Below are 16,719 nucleotides of genomic sequence, written 5' to 3' on the forward strand. Positions count from 1 at the left end.
TCAGAGCCAGCGGCGTTTCTGGTCCTTGGCAACAGGAGCTGCGCTTCCTTCTCCCAGAAGTGCTGTTGCAGAAGTTTGGCAGTGCAAGTGAGGACTTTTTCCTGCAAATGCAAGGCAATCTTGGCAGCAGCAGCTGAACTTGTTTCTCTGATCTGTTCAGCCTCGGCTGCTGTCAGCACTGTGGAGAAGAGCATCAGCATTGCCAGGCGAGATCTGGCACAGGCTGTCATTGTACGCTTCCTTTTTGGAGCCATATATGCTGCTGGGTCTTAACCCAAGATTCAGCTGTTTGCCCCTTGCTTTTTTTGCCTTTATTGCTTAAAAGCATACTGCACACGTGCACTACTGTTTCTGTGTTTTCAGAAATGCAAATATGCATATATGATTACAGGAAAGTAAAGAAATGGGATCGTGTGTATTAAAAAGTGTGTCTGTGTAGAAAAGCATGGGGTATATTTACTGATATTTGCATTTATGTGTGCATACACATACACGTATCCGTACACACACACAGACTGCAAGTATCGTAGATCGGCATTTTCACATTTAGCGCTTCCCAGCCCAAATCAGCCAGCCACCAATCAGCGAGCGCACGAAGGGCAGGTGGCTCGAACAGCGTGCAGCCAATCAGAGGAGCACTGCGATATGAGCACTCCCCCCTCGCCACAAAATGTCGGCCGTCCCAAAATGGTGGCCAGCACAAAATGTCGGCCCCCAGTATGTTGCACGTGGAGGGACTTCATGTTTCCATGGACCACTGCATAAGCTAAACGCATAGGCTGGTTTGGGCTGCAGGGCACAGGCTGTCATTGCTTGCTTTTTTGGAGCCATATACACTGCTGCGTCTTCACCACAGATTCAGCCATTTGCCCTTTGCTTTTCTACTTTATTGCTTAAAACCATACTGCACACGTGCAGGATTGTTTCTGTGTTTTTAGAAATGCAAATATGCATATGCGATTACAGGTAAGCAAATGAATGTATACATGTACGTGTCCATAAATAGTGTGCCTGTGTAGAAAACCGCTGCGTGTATTTACTCGTGTTTACATTTATGCGTGGATATACATACACGTGTCCGTACACGCACACACAGCACGTGTCGTAGATAGAGATTTTCGCATTTAGCGCTTCCCGGCCGAAAGGCAGCGGGCCACCAATCAGCGGGCGAGCGCAGGGCACGTGGCTCGAACAGCACGCAGCCAATCGGAGAGGCACGGTGAGAAGAGCACGCCCTCCCTGGCACAAAATGTCGGCCCCCAGTGTGCTGCACGGGGAGGGATTTCTTGTTCCCATGGCCACTGCAGAAGCTAGACACAGAGGCCGGTTTGGGCTGCCAGTCACAAGAGAAGGCGTACTTGGGCGGAGGCAGGGGCGTTCTGCCTGCTGGAGGGTAGGACTGGTGGGAGGTTCTTGGAAGCCTGGGAGCGGTGACAGGGGCCGCTGATGGCCTGCCGCAAGAGGTGTCTCAGTAACCCGCTCAAGCTTCTGGCTGAGCCAAGTCGTGTCCAGGCGGTCAGGGTGGTTTCTGTCACGTGAGTTTCAAGAGAAGCTTGAGGAACGTCTCTTCTAAGGCAAAGGCAAGGCTGCCAAATGCCCCGTCTGTGGAGCACGTTGCTGTGTGTGGAGCATGTTCGGCTTGCTGCAGAATAAGAATGCTTAGCACTGAAAGGATTCCTTGGTTCCAAGCGGTGTTGCTCCTTTGTGGCCGGTGGCAAGGAGGACAGTGCTGGGAGCTCGAGGTAGTGCCTTCGGCAGCTCTGCTCTTCAGAGCCAGCGGCGTTTCTGGTCCTTGGCAACAGGAGCTGCGCTTCCTTCTCCCAGAAGTGCTGTTGCAGAAGTTTGGCAGTGCAAGTGAGGACTTTTTCCTGCAAATGCAAGGCAATCTTGGCAGCAGCAGCTGAACTTGTTTCTCTGATCTGTTCAGCCTCGGCTGCTGTCAGCACTGTGGAGAAGAGCATCAGCATTGCCAGGCGAGATCTGGCACAGGCTGTCATTGTATGCTTCCTTTTTGGAGCCATATATGCTGCTGGGTCTTAACCCAAGATTCAGCTGTTTGCCCCTTGCTTTTTTTGCCTTTATTGCTTAAAAGCATACTGCACACGTGCACTACTGTTTCTGTGTTTTCAGAAATGCAAATATGCATATATGATTACAGGAAAGTAAAGAAATGGGATCGTGTGTATTAAAAAGTGTGTCTGTGTAGAAAAGCATGGGGTATATTTACTGATATTTGCATTTATGTGTGCATACACATACACGTATCCGTACACACACACAGACTGCAAGTATCGTAGATCGGCATTTTCACATTTAGCGCTTCCCAGCCCAAATCAGCCAGCCACCAATCAGCGAGCGCACGAAGGGCAGGTGGCTCGAACAGCGTGCAGCCAATCAGAGGAGCACTGCGATATGAGCACTCCCCCCTCGCCACAAAATGTCGGCCGTCCCAAAATGGTGGCCAGCACAAAATGTCGGCCCCCAGTATGTTGCACGTGGAGGGACTTCATGTTTCCATGGACCACTGCATAAGCTAAACGCATAGGCTGGTTTGGGCTGCAGGGCACAGGCTGTCATTGCTTGCTTTTTTGGAGCCATATACACTGCTGCGTCTTCACCACAGATTCAGCCATTTGCCCTTTGCTTTTCTACTTTATTGCTTAAAACCATACTGCACACGTGCAGGATTGTTTCTGTGTTTTTAGAAATGCAAATATGCATATGCGATTACAGGTAAGCAAATGAATGTATACATGTACGTGTCCATAAATAGTGTGCCTGTGTAGAAAACCGCTGCGTGTATTTACTCGTGTTTACATTTATGCGTGGATATACATACACGTGTCCGTACACGCACACACAGCACGTGTCGTAGATAGAGATTTTCGCATTTAGCGCTTCCCGGCCGAAAGGCAGCGGGCCACCAATCAGCGGGCGAGCGCAGGGCACGTGGCTCGAACAGCACGCAGCCAATCGGAGAGGCACGGTGAGAAGAGCACGCCCTCCCTGGCACAAAATGTCGGCCCCCAGTGTGCTGCACGGGGAGGGATTTCTTGTTTCCATGGCCACTGCAGAAGCTAGACACAGAGGCCGGTTTGGGCTGCCAGTCACAAGAGAAGGCGTACTTGGGCGGAGGCAGGGGCGTTCTGCCTGCTGGAGGGTAGGACTGGTGGGAGGTTCTTGGAAGCCTGGGAGCGGTGACAGGGGCCGCTGATGGCCTGCCGCAAGAGGTGTCTCAGTAACCCGCTCAAGCTTCTGGCTGAGCCAAGTCGTGTCCAGGCGGTCAGGGTGGTTTCTGTCACGTGAGTTTCAAGAGAAGCTTGAGGAACGTCTCTTCTAAGGCAAAGGCAAGGCTGCCAAATGCCCCGTCTGTGGAGCACGTTGCTGTGTGTGGAGCATGTTCGGCTTGCTGCAGAATAAGAATGCTTAGCACTGAAAGGATTCCTTGGTTCCAAGCGGTGTTGCTCCTTTGTGGCCGGTGGCAAGGAGGACAGTGCTGGGAGCTCGAGGTAGTGCCTTCGGCAGCTCTGCTCTTCAGAGCCAGCGGCGTTTCTGGTCCTTGGCAACAGGAGCTGCGCTTCCTTCTCCCAGAAGTGCTGTTGCAGAAGTTTGGCAGTGCAAGTGAGGACTTTTTCCTGCAAATGCAAGGCAATCTTGGCAGCAGCAGCTGAACTTGTTTCTCTGATCTGTTCAGCCTCGGCTGCTGTCAGCACTGTGGAGAAGAGCATCAGCATTGCCAGGCGAGATCTGGCACAGGCTGTCATTGTACGCTTCCTTTTTGGAGCCATATATGCTGCTGGGTCTTAACCCAAGATTCAGCTGTTTGCCCCTTGCTTTTTTTGCCTTTATTGCTTAAAAGCATACTGCACACGTGCACTACTGTTTCTGTGTTTTCAGAAATGCAAATATGCATATATGATTACAGGAAAGTAAAGAAATGGGATCGTGTGTATTAAAAAGTGTGTCTGTGTAGAAAAGCATGGGGTATATTTACTGATATTTGCATTTATGTGTGCATACACATACACGTATCCGTACACACACACAGACTGCAAGTATCGTAGATCGGCATTTTCACATTTAGCGCTTCCCAGCCCAAATCAGCCAGCCACCAATCAGCGAGCGCACGAAGGGCAGGTGGCTCGAACAGCGTGCAGCCAATCAGAGGAGCACTGCGATATGAGCACTCCCCCCTCGCCACAAAATGTCGGCCGTCCCAAAATGGTGGCCAGCACAAAATGTCGGCCCCCAGTATGTTGCACGTGGAGGGACTTCATGTTTCCATGGACCACTGCATAAGCTAAACGCATAGGCTGGTTTGGGCTGCAGGGCACAGGCTGTCATTGCTTGCTTTTTTGGAGCCATATACACTGCTGCGTCTTCACCACAGATTCAGCCATTTGCCCTTTGCTTTTCTACTTTATTGCTTAAAACCATACTGCACACGTGCAGGATTGTTTCTGTGTTTTTAGAAATGCAAATATGCATATGCGATTACAGGTAAGCAAATGAATGTATACATGTACGTGTCCATAAATAGTGTGCCTGTGTAGAAAACCGCTGTGTGTATTTACTCGTGTTTACATTTATGCGTGGATATACATACACGTGTCCGTACACGCACACACAGCACGTGTCGTAGATAGAGATTTTCGCATTTAGCGCTTCCCGGCCGAAAGGCAGCGGGCCACCAATCAGCGGGCGAGCGCAGGGCACGTGGCTCGAACAGCACGCAGCCAATCGGAGAGGCACGGTGAGAAGAGCACGCCCTCCCTGGCACAAAATGTCGGCCCCCAGTGTGCTGCACGGGGAGGGATTTCTTGTTCCCATGGCCACTGCAGAAGCTAGACACAGAGGCCGGTTTGGGCTGCCAGTCACAAGAGAAGGCGTACTTGGGCGGAGGCAGGGGCGTTCTGCCTGCTGGAGGGTAGGACTGGTGGGAGGTTCTTGGAAGCCTGGGAGCGGTGACAGGGGCCGCTGATGGCCTGCCGCAAGAGGTGTCTCAGTAACCCGCTCAAGCTTCTGGCTGAGCCAAGTCGTGTCCAGGCGGTCAGGGTGGTTTCTGTCACGTGAGTTTCAAGAGAAGCTTGAGGAACGTCTCTTCTAAGGCAAAGGCAAGGCTGCCAAATGCCCCGTCTGTGGAGCACGTTGCTGTGTGTGGAGCATGTTCGGCTTGCTGCAGAATAAGAATGCTTAGCACTGAAAGGATTCCTTGGTTCCAAGCGGTGTTGCTCCTTTGTGGCCGGTGGCAAGGAGGACAGTGCTGGGAGCTCGAGGTAGTGCCTTCGGCAGCTCTGCTCTTCAGAGCCAGCGGCGTTTCTGGTCCTTGGCAACAGGAGCTGCGCTTCCTTCTCCCAGAAGTGCTGTTGCAGAAGTTTGGCAGTGCAAGTGAGGACTTTTTCCTGCAAATGCAAGGCAATCTTGGCAGCAGCAGCTGAACTTGTTTCTCTGATCTGTTCAGCCTCGGCTGCTGTCAGCACTGTGGAGAAGAGCATCAGCATTGCCAGGCGAGATCTGGCACAGGCTGTCATTGTACGCTTCCTTTTTGGAGCCATATATGCTGCTGGGTCTTAACCCAAGATTCAGCTGTTTGCCCCTTGCTTTTTTTGCCTTTATTGCTTAAAAGCATACTGCACACGTGCACTACTGTTTCTGTGTTTTCAGAAATGCAAATATGCATATATGATTACAGGAAAGTAAAGAAATGGGATCGTGTGTATTAAAAAGTGTGTCTGTGTAGAAAAGCATGGGGTATATTTACTGATATTTGCATTTATGTGTGCATACACATACACGTATCCGTACACACACACAGACTGCAAGTATCGTAGATCGGCATTTTCACATTTAGCGCTTCCCAGCCCAAATCAGCCAGCCACCAATCAGCGAGCGCACGAAGGGCAGGTGGCTCGAACAGCGTGCAGCCAATCAGAGGAGCACTGCGATATGAGCACTCCCCCCTCGCCACAAAATGTCGGCCGTCCCAAAATGGTGGCCAGCACAAAATGTCGGCCCCCAGTATGTTGCACGTGGAGGGACTTCATGTTTCCATGGACCACTGCATAAGCTAAACGCATAGGCTGGTTTGGGCTGCAGGGCACAGGCTGTCATTGCTTGCTTTTTTGGAGCCATATACACTGCTGCGTCTTCACCACAGATTCAGCCATTTGCCCTTTGCTTTTCTACTTTATTGCTTAAAACCATACTGCACACGTGCAGGATTGTTTCTGTGTTTTTAGAAATGCAAATATGCATATGCGATTACAGGTAAGCAAATGAATGTATACATGTACGTGTCCATAAATAGTGTGCCTGTGTAGAAAACCGCTGCGTGTATTTACTCGTGTTTACATTTATGCGTGGATATACATACACGTGTCCGTACACGCACACACAGCACGTGTCGTAGATAGAGATTTTCGCATTTAGCGCTTCCCGGCCGAAAGGCAGCAGGCCAGCAATCAGCGGGCGAGCGCAGGGCACGTGGCTCGAACAGCACGCAGCCAATCGGAGAGGCACGGTGAGAAGAGCACGCCCTCCCTGGCACAAAATGTCGGCCCCCAGTGTGCTGCACGGGGAGGGATTTCTTGTTCCCATGGCCACTGCAGAAGCTAGACACAGAGGCCGGTTTGGGCTGCCAGTCACAAGAGAAGGCGTACTTGGGCGGAGGCAGGGGCGTTCTGCCTGCTGGAGGGTAGGACTGGTGGGAGGTTCTTGGAAGCCTGGGAGCGGTGACAGGGGCCGCTGATGGCCTGCCGCAAGAGGTGTCTCAGTAACCCGCTCAAGCTTCTGGCTGAGCCAAGTCGTGTCCAGGCGGTCAGGGTGGTTTCTGTCACGTGAGTTTCAAGAGAAGCTTGAGGAACGTCTCTTCTAAGGCAAAGGCAAGGCTGCCAAATGCCCCGTCTGTGGAGCACGTTGCTGTGTGTGGAGCATGTTCGGCTTGCTGCAGAATAAGAATGCTTAGCACTGAAAGGATTCCTTGGTTCCAAGCGGTGTTGCTCCTTTGTGGCCGGTGGCAAGGAGGACAGTGCTGGGAGCTCGAGGTAGTGCCTTCGGCAGCTCTGCTCTTCAGAGCCAGCGGCGTTTCTGGTCCTTGGCAACAGGAGCTGCGCTTCCTTCTCCCAGAAGTGCTGTTGCAGAAGTTTGGCAGTGCAAGTGAGGACTTTTTCCTGCAAATGCAAGGCAATCTTGGCAGCAGCAGCTGAACTTGTTTCTCTGATCTGTTCAGCCTCGGCTGCTGTCAGCACTGTGGAGAAGAGCATCAGCATTGCCAGGCGAGATCTGGCACAGGCTGTCATTGTACGCTTCCGTTTTGGAGCCATATATGCTGCTGGGTCTTAACCCAAGATTCAGCTGTTTGCCCCTTGCTTTTTTTGCCTTTATTGCTTAAAAGCATACTGCACACGTGCACTACTGTTTCTGTGTTTTCAGAAATGCAAATATGCATATATGATTACAGGAAAGTAAAGAAATGGGATCGTGTGTATTAAAAAGTGTGTCTGTGTAGAAAAGCATGGGGTATATTTACTGATATTTGCATTTATGTGTGCATACACATACACGTATCCGTACACACACACAGACTGCAAGTATCGTAGATCGGCATTTTCACATTTAGCGCTTCCCAGCCCAAATCAGCCAGCCACCAATCAGCGAGCGCACGAAGGGCAGGTGGCTCGAACAGCGTGCAGCCAATCAGAGGAGCACTGCGATATGAGCACTCCCCCCTCGCCACAAAATGTCGGCCGTCCCAAAATGGTGGCCAGCACAAAATGTCGGCCCCCAGTATGTTGCACGTGGAGGGACTTCATGTTTCCATGGACCACTGCATAAGCTAAACGCATAGGCTGGTTTGGGCTGCAGGGCACAGGCTGTCATTGCTTGCTTTTTTGGAGCCATATACACTGCTGCGTCTTCACCACAGATTCAGCCATTTGCCCTTTGCTTTTCTACTTTATTGCTTAAAACCATACTGCACACGTGCAGGATTGTTTCTGTGTTTTTAGAAATGCAAATATGCATATGCGATTACAGGTAAGCAAATGAATGTATACATGTACGTGTCCATAAATAGTGTGCCTGTGTAGAAAACCGCTGCGTGTATTTACTCGTGTTTACATTTATGCGTGGATATACATACACGTGTCCGTACACGCACACACAGCACGTGTCGTAGATAGAGATTTTCGCATTTAGCGCTTCCCGGCCGAAAGGCAGCGGGCCAGCAATCAGCGGGCGAGCGCAGGGCACGTGGCTCGAACAGCACGCAGCCAATCGGAGAGGCACGGTGAGAAGAGCACGCCCTCCCTGGCACAAAATGTCGGCCCCCAGTGTGCTGCACGGGGAGGGATTTCTTGTTCCCATGGCCACTGCAGAAGCTAGACACAGAGGCCGGTTTGGGCTGCCAGTCACAAGAGAAGGCGTACTTGGGCGGAGGCAGGGGCGTTCTGCCTGCTGGAGGGTAGGACTGGTGGGAGGTTCTTGGAAGCCTGGGAGCGGTGACAGGGGCCGCTGATGGCCTGCCGCAAGAGGTGTCTCAGTAACCCGCTCAAGCTTCTGGCTGAGCCAAGTCGTGTCCAGGCGGTCAGGGTGGTTTCTGTCACGTGAGTTTCAAGAGAAGCTTGAGGAACGTCTCTTCTAAGGCAAAGGCAAGGCTGCCAAATGCCCCGTCTGTGGAGCACGTTGCTGTGTGTGGAGCATGTTCGGCTTGCTGCAGAATAAGAATGCTTAGCACTGAAAGGATTCCTTGGTTCCAAGCGGTGTTGCTCCTTTGTGGCCGGTGGCAAGGAGGACAGTGCTGGGAGCTCGAGGTAGTGCCTTCGGCAGCTCTGCTCTTCAGAGCCAGCGGCGTTTCTGGTCCTTGGCAACAGGAGCTGCGCTTCCTTCTCCCAGAAGTGCTGTTGCAGAAGTTTGGCAGTGCAAGTGAGGACTTTTTCCTGCAAATGCAAGGCAATCTTGGCAGCAGCAGCTGAACTTGTTTCTCTGATCTGTTCAGCCTCGGCTGCTGTCAGCACTGTGGAGAAGAGCATCAGCATTGCCAGGCGAGATCTGGCACAGGCTGTCATTGTACGCTTCCTTTTTGGAGCCATATATGCTGCTGGGTCTTAACCCAAGATTCAGCTGTTTGCCCCTTGCTTTTTTTGCCTTTATTGCTTAAAAGCATACTGCACACGTGCACTACTGTTTCTGTGTTTTCAGAAATGCAAATATGCATATATGATTACAGGAAAGTAAAGAAATGGGATCGTGTGTATTAAAAAGTGTGTCTGTGTAGAAAAGCATGGGGTATATTTACTGATATTTGCATTTATGTGTGCATACACATACACGTATCCGTACACACACACAGACTGCAAGTATCGTAGATCGGCATTTTCACATTTAGCGCTTCCCAGCCCAAATCAGCCAGCCACCAATCAGCGAGCGCACGAAGGGCAGGTGGCTCGAACAGCGTGCAGCCAATCAGAGGAGCACTGCGATATGAGCACTCCCCCCTCGCCACAAAATGTCGGCCGTCCCAAAATGGTGGCCAGCACAAAATGTCGGCCCCCAGTATGTTGCACGTGGAGGGACTTCATGTTTCCATGGACCACTGCATAAGCTAAACGCATAGGCTGGTTTGGGCTGCAGGGCACAGGCTGTCATTGCTTGCTTTTTTGGAGCCATATACACTGCTGCGTCTTCACCACAGATTCAGCCATTTGCCCTTTGCTTTTCTACTTTATTGCTTAAAACCATACTGCACACGTGCAGGATTGTTTCTGTGTTTTTAGAAATGCAAATATGCATATGCGATTACAGGTAAGCAAATGAATGTATACATGTACGTGTCCATAAATAGTGTGCCTGTGTAGAAAACCGCTGCGTGTATTTACTCGTGTTTACATTTATGCGTGGATATACATACACGTGTCCGTACACGCACACACAGCACGTGTCGTAGATAGAGATTTTCGCATTTAGCGCTTCCCGGCCGAAAGGCAGCGGGCCACCAATCAGCGGGCGAGCGCAGGGCACGTGGCTCGAACAGCACGCAGCCAATCGGAGAGGCACGGTGAGAAGAGCACGCCCTCCCTGGCACAAAATGTCGGCCCCCAGTGTGCTGCACGGGGAGGGATTTCTTGTTCCCATGGCCACTGCAGAAGCTAGACACAGAGGCCGGTTTGGGCTGCCAGTCACAAGAGAAGGCGTACTTGGGCGGAGGCAGGGGCGTTCTGCCTGCTGGAGGGTAGGACTGGTGGGAGGTTCTTGGAAGCCTGGGAGCGGTGACAGGGGCCGCTGATGGCCTGCCGCAAGAGGTGTCTCAGTAACCCGCTCAAGCTTCTGGCTGAGCCAAGTCGTGTCCAGGCGGTCAGGGTGGTTTCTGTCACGTGAGTTTCAAGAGAAGCTTGAGGAACGTCTCTTCTAAGGCAAAGGCAAGGCTGCCAAATGCCCCGTCTGTGGAGCACGTTGCTGTGTGTGGAGCATGTTCGGCTTGCTGCAGAATAAGAATGCTTAGCACTGAAAGGATTCCTTGGTTCCAAGCGGTGTTGCTCCTTTGTGGCCGGTGGCAAGGAGGACAGTGCTGGGAGCTCGAGGTAGTGCCTTCGGCAGCTCTGCTCTTCAGAGCCAGCGGCGTTTCTGGTCCTTGGCAACAGGAGCTGCGCTTCCTTCTCCCAGAAGTGCTGTTGCAGAAGTTTGGCAGTGCAAGTGAGGACTTTTTCCTGCAAATGCAAGGCAATCTTGGCAGCAGCAGCTGAACTTGTTTCTCTGATCTGTTCAGCCTCGGCTGCTGTCAGCACTGTGGAGAAGAGCATCAGCATTGCCAGGCGAGATCTGGCACAGGCTGTCATTGTACGCTTCCTTTTTGGAGCCATATATGCTGCTGGGTCTTAACCCAAGATTCAGCTGTTTGCCCCTTGCTTTTTTTGCCTTTATTGCTTAAAAGCATACTGCACACGTGCACTACTGTTTCTGTGTTTTCAGAAATGCAAATATGCATATATGATTACAGGAAAGTAAAGAAATGGGATCGTGTGTATTAAAAAGTGTGTCTGTGTAGAAAAGCATGGGGTATATTTACTGATATTTGCATTTATGTGTGCATACACATACACGTATCCGTACACACACACAGACTGCAAGTATCGTAGATCGGCATTTTCACATTTAGCGCTTCCCAGCCCAAATCAGCCAGCCACCAATCAGCGAGCGCACGAAGGGCAGGTGGCTCGAACAGCGTGCAGCCAATCAGAGGAGCACTGCGATATGAGCACTCCCCCCTCGCCACAAAATGTCGGCCGTCCCAAAATGGTGGCCAGCACAAAATGTCGGCCCCCAGTATGTTGCACGTGGAGGGACTTCATGTTTCCATGGACCACTGCATAAGCTAAACGCATAGGCTGGTTTGGGCTGCAGGGCACAGGCTGTCATTGCTTGCTTTTTTGGAGCCATATACACTGCTGCGTCTTCACCACAGATTCAGCCATTTGCCCTTTGCTTTTCTACTTTATTGCTTAAAACCATACTGCACACGTGCAGGATTGTTTCTGTGTTTTTAGAAATGCAAATATGCATATGCGATTACAGGTAAGCAAATGAATGTATACATGTACGTGTCCATAAATAGTGTGCCTGTGTAGAAAACCGCTGCGTGTATTTACTCGTGTTTACATTTATGCGTGGATATACATACACGTGTCCGTACACGCACACACAGCACGTGTCGTAGATAGAGATTTTCGCATTTAGCGCTTCCCGGCCGAAAGGCAGCGGGCCACCAATCAGCGGGCGAGCGCAGGGCACGTGGCTCGAACAGCACGCAGCCAATCGGAGAGGCACGGTGAGAAGAGCACGCCCTCCCTGGCACAAAATGTCGGCCCCCAGTGTGCTGCACGGGGAGGGATTTCTTGTTCCCATGGCCACTGCAGAAGCTAGACACAGAGGCCGGTTTGGGCTGCCAGTCACAAGAGAAGGCGTACTTGGGCGGAGGCAGGGGCGTTCTGCCTGCTGGAGGGTAGGACTGGTGGGAGGTTCTTGGAAGCCTGGGAGCGGTGACAGGGGCCGCTGATGGCCTGCCGCAAGAGGTGTCTCAGTAACCCGCTCAAGCTTCTGGCTGAGCCAAGTCGTGTCCAGGCGGTCAGGGTGGTTTCTGTCACGTGAGTTTCAAGAGAAGCTTGAGGAACGTCTCTTCTAAGGCAAAGGCAAGGCTGCCAAATGCCCCGTCTGTGGAGCACGTTGCTGTGTGTGGAGCATGTTCGGCTTGCTGCAGAATAAGAATGCTTAGCACTGAAAGGATTCCTTGGTTCCAAGCGATGTTGCTCCTTTGTGGCCGGTGGCAAGGAGGACAGTGCTGGGAGCTCGAGGTAGTGCCTTCGGCAGCTCTGCTCTTCAGAGCCAGCGGCGTTTCTGGTCCTTGGCAACAGGAGCTGCGCTTCCTTCTCCCAGAAGTGCTGTTGCAGAAGTTTGGCAGTGCAAGTGAGGACTTTTTCCTGCAAATGCAAGGCAATCTTGGCAGCAGCAGCTGAACTTGTTTCTCTGATCTGTTCAGCCTCGGCTGCTGTCAGCACTGTGGAGAAGAGCATCAGCATTGCCAGGCGAGATCTGGCACAGGCTGTCATTGTACGCTTCCTTTTTGGAGCCATATATGCTGCTGGGTCTTAACCCAAGATTCAGCTGTTTGCCCCTTGCTTTTTTTGCCTTTATTGCTTAAAAGCATACTGCACACGTGCACTACTGTTTCTGTGTTTTCAGAAATGCAAATATGCATATATGATTACAGGAAAGTAAAGAAATGGGATCGTGTGTATTAAAAAGTGTGTCTGTGTAGAAAAGCATGGGGTATATTTACTGATATTTGCATTTATGTGTGCATACACATACACGTATCCGTACACACACACAGACTGCAAGTATCGTAGATCGGCATTTTCACATTTAGCGCTTCCCAGCCCAAATCAGCCAGCCACCAATCAGCGAGCGCACGAAGGGCAGGTGGCTCGAACAGCGTGCAGCCAATCAGAGGAGCACTGCGATATGAGCACTCCCCCCTCGCCACAAAATGTCGGCCGTCCCAAAATGGTGGCCAGCACAAAATGTCGGCCCCCAGTATGTTGCACGTGGAGGGACTTCATGTTTCCATGGACCACTGCATAAGCTAAACGCATAGGCTGGTTTGGGCTGCAGGGCACAGGCTGTCATTGCTTGCTTTTTTGGAGCCATATACACTGCTGCGTCTTCACCACAGATTCAGCCATTTGCCCTTTGCTTTTCTACTTTATTGCTTAAAACCATACTGCACACGTGCAGGATTGTTTCTGTGTTTTTAGAAATGCAAATATGCATATGCGATTACAGGTAAGCAAATGAATGTATACATGTACGTGTCCATAAATAGTGTGCCTGTGTAGAAAACCGCTGCGTGTATTTACTCGTGTTTACATTTATGCGTGGATATACATACACGTGTCCGTACACGCACACACAGCACGTGTCGTAGATAGAGATTTTCGCATTTAGCGCTTCCCGGCCGAAAGGCAGCGGGCCAGCAATCAGCGGGCGAGCGCAGGGCACGTGGCTCGAACAGCACGCAGCCAATCGGAGAGGCACGGTGAGAAGAGCACGCCCTCCCTGGCACAAAATGTCGGCCCCCAGTGTGCTGCACGGGGAGGGATTTCTTGTTCCCATGGCCACTGCAGAAGCTAGACACAGAGGCCGGTTTGGGCTGCCAGTCACAAGAGATCTTACCTCTTGAGCTCAAACTTCTTTTTGTTACTTAGCTTCTTTAGACTAGCTTTCAAAAGCTACAGCTTATGAGTGTATCCTTTGATTACTCAGTTTAGACAAACATATACCAATTTCATTTCTTCATACTGCTTTTTGACATATGAAAGCAAACTTTATTATGCTAAATAACAGAGGACCAGGGCACAAAATGGCTATTTCAGACATCATCTTGTAATTATAGATTAACTTGAAGGAGAAAAGAAGGTGGTCTCTTTTAGGTGTAGTTAACATAGCCAGGCATATTTTTACATGTTAGTAAAAAAAAATAATAATTTGTGAAAGTCTTTCAACAGAAGAAAGAGACTGTGGCACGTAGGTATGACAAACAGCTTGTTCCTACCTGTAGAAATCAAAGTAAAAATTCATCTGGAAGAAGTCTCAGATATTGGAAATTTTTTAAAGAGTAATCATAGAATCATAGAATACCTTGAGTTGGAAGGACCCACAAGAAATCACACAGGACCACCCAACAACCAGACCCAATGTCTGAGAATGCTGTCCAAATGCTCCTTGAACTCCATCAGACTCAGTGCCATGTCCATGCCTTGGGGAGCCTGTTCCAGTGCCTGACCACCCTCTCGGTGAAGAATCTTTTCCTAACACCCAGCCTGAACCTCCCCTGTCAAAGCTCTATGCCATTCCCTCGGGTCCTGTCACTGTCCCCAGAGAGCAGAGATCAGCGCCTGCCCCACTGTTCCCTCTTGGGTGGAAACCGGAGGCTACGATGAGGTCTCCCCTCAGCCTCCTCTGTTCTAGGCTGAACAAACCAAGTGACTTCAACAGCTCCTCATACATCTTTCCCTCTGCACCCTTCATAATCTGCATAGGCATCCTTTGGACATTCTCTAACAGGTTTGAGTCCTGCTTAGATTGTGGTGCCCAAAGCCACACATGATACTCAAGCGGAGTCTGCACCGGCACTGATTAGAGTGGCACAAGCCCTTCCCGCAACATTCTGATTGTGAATTCTGATGGTGAATCTGGGTGGCAACATTGCCAGTTGTCTGCTTGCATTACCATAAAATCCCACAACAGGAATTTATTTAGTAAATTTATAAGGAATAAATGTTATTGAATAAAGGAAAGAAATCTTTAAATACAGGAATGCTTGCAATTCCGTATGTCAGTTATGGGAAAGTCTTCAGAAGAGGCAGGTAACAAGGCTATGTAATTACACTACTTACTATCTAGGCTATGTAATTACGCTACTTACTACCTGTGGTAACTTTTTATGTATTTATTTATTTAGAATTCGTTTCACCCTGTCATTAAAAGAATATTGACATGTGTGGAGGAATGGTTAAGTGAAGTAGGTCATGTGAATGTTGAGCAACTAGGAGGTCGCGAGCTAAAAAAGTATCGAACGCAGCTCATATAAGTCTAAGTACGTAACGTCTGGGAGCTAATCAGGCACAAGGACACGATATCTGTTGGTGGTTTGGGAAAGTACTGACTGTGTTATTTCGGTCGATGGGAGTGAGAAACTAGCTGATAAAATATAGAAATGCACTAACCAATCATGAGCTTAGCTTTTGCAATATGTATGAGCTAATTATATTGAATTAGATAAAAGACGACTGAGCTATCCAATAAATCGAAGTTCACTGATCACTCATATTGAGCGTCTGCGTCTTCCTTCCGTCGACAACAAATGTCCTCGCAACAGACTTGTGATCTTCAGCCAATGGTGTTTTTTGTTTTGTTTTGTTTTTCTTTTTTTTTTTTTTTTCTCTTGATAAAGATCACATTATAATCCCAAATTCTGGTTGTATTCAGGGATTCTGTTGTCTCAGCCCTAGGCACTCATTTATCCACTTAGCACTGTGGGTTCTGGCTTAGGACAGTGGTCAGTAATGTAGAAGGCAGTGATAAAATAAATAGTGTTACTATTAATATGGGATATTGATAAGCCTCCTTAAAATATTCTCTTTACCTGTCTGTCTACCTTTGAACTCAAGTCATTTCCCAGCCCTATAAAGTAAAAGGAACCATTTTCCTGACAGTATCACTAGATAGTTAGTTATCAGGGAACCAGATTGTGCGAAGCTGAGAAACTAAAAAGGCACCATTCTTTGTTTCTTCATTTGGTCTTCATTTCTTAACATTCCCAGAAGCATACAATTATTTGGGGGTGGAAAAGACCTTTAAGATTATCGTGTCCAACCAGTAACCTAGCACTCTCAGTCGACTGCTAAACCATATCCCTAAGTGCCACATCCCCACGTCTCTTACCTACCTCCAGGGATGGTGACTCCACCACCTCTGTGGGCAGCCTGTTCCAATGCCCAACCAACCTTCTCGTGAATAAATTCTTACTGATAGGCAATCTAAACCTCTGTTGGGGCAACTTGATGCCATTGCCTTATCACTTGTCACCTGAGAAATGAGACTGACACACTCAGGAAGAAAAAAGGGTTAGTGCTCAGAGAAAGAGTTAGTGTTAACATTAGTAAGGTAAAGTGAGAGAAAAGTTAGAAAAAAAGTTAGTTTGGGGGAGAAAGAAGAGACTGGAGACGTAAAAGAGGCAGTTGACAGGCTGTGCTCCTTCTCCTCTACCAAGACAGGGACTCCCTCTTGTTAAGCCTTGCGCCTTCAACTTTTTGTCAGGAATAGATTTGACTAGTGCTACGATCATATAAAGACCTTGTGGGTAGAGATAAAGACAGTTTAATCGGACAGCAAAGGAAGAGAAATAATACTGAGTACAAAGCAGGCGAGGTACAATGCCCTTGCACTGACTAATGCCCAGCCTGTCCCTAAGCAGCGGTCCCTCTCCTACTCCAGCCCACTACCCCATATAATTGTTCAGCATGACGCCACATGGTATGGGATATCCCTTTGGCCAGTCTGGGTCAGCTGTCCCAACTGAATCCCTTCCCAGCTTCTTGTGCGCTCCCAGCCTCCTCATTGGTGGGGTGCTATGGGAAGCTGAAAAGTCCTTTGCTTAGCGTAAGC

The sequence above is a fragment of the Aythya marila genome, assembly GCF_965140915.1.
Source record: "Aythya marila genome assembly, chromosome: Z".
Classification (NCBI taxonomy): Eukaryota; Metazoa; Chordata; class Aves; order Anseriformes; family Anatidae; genus Aythya; species Aythya marila.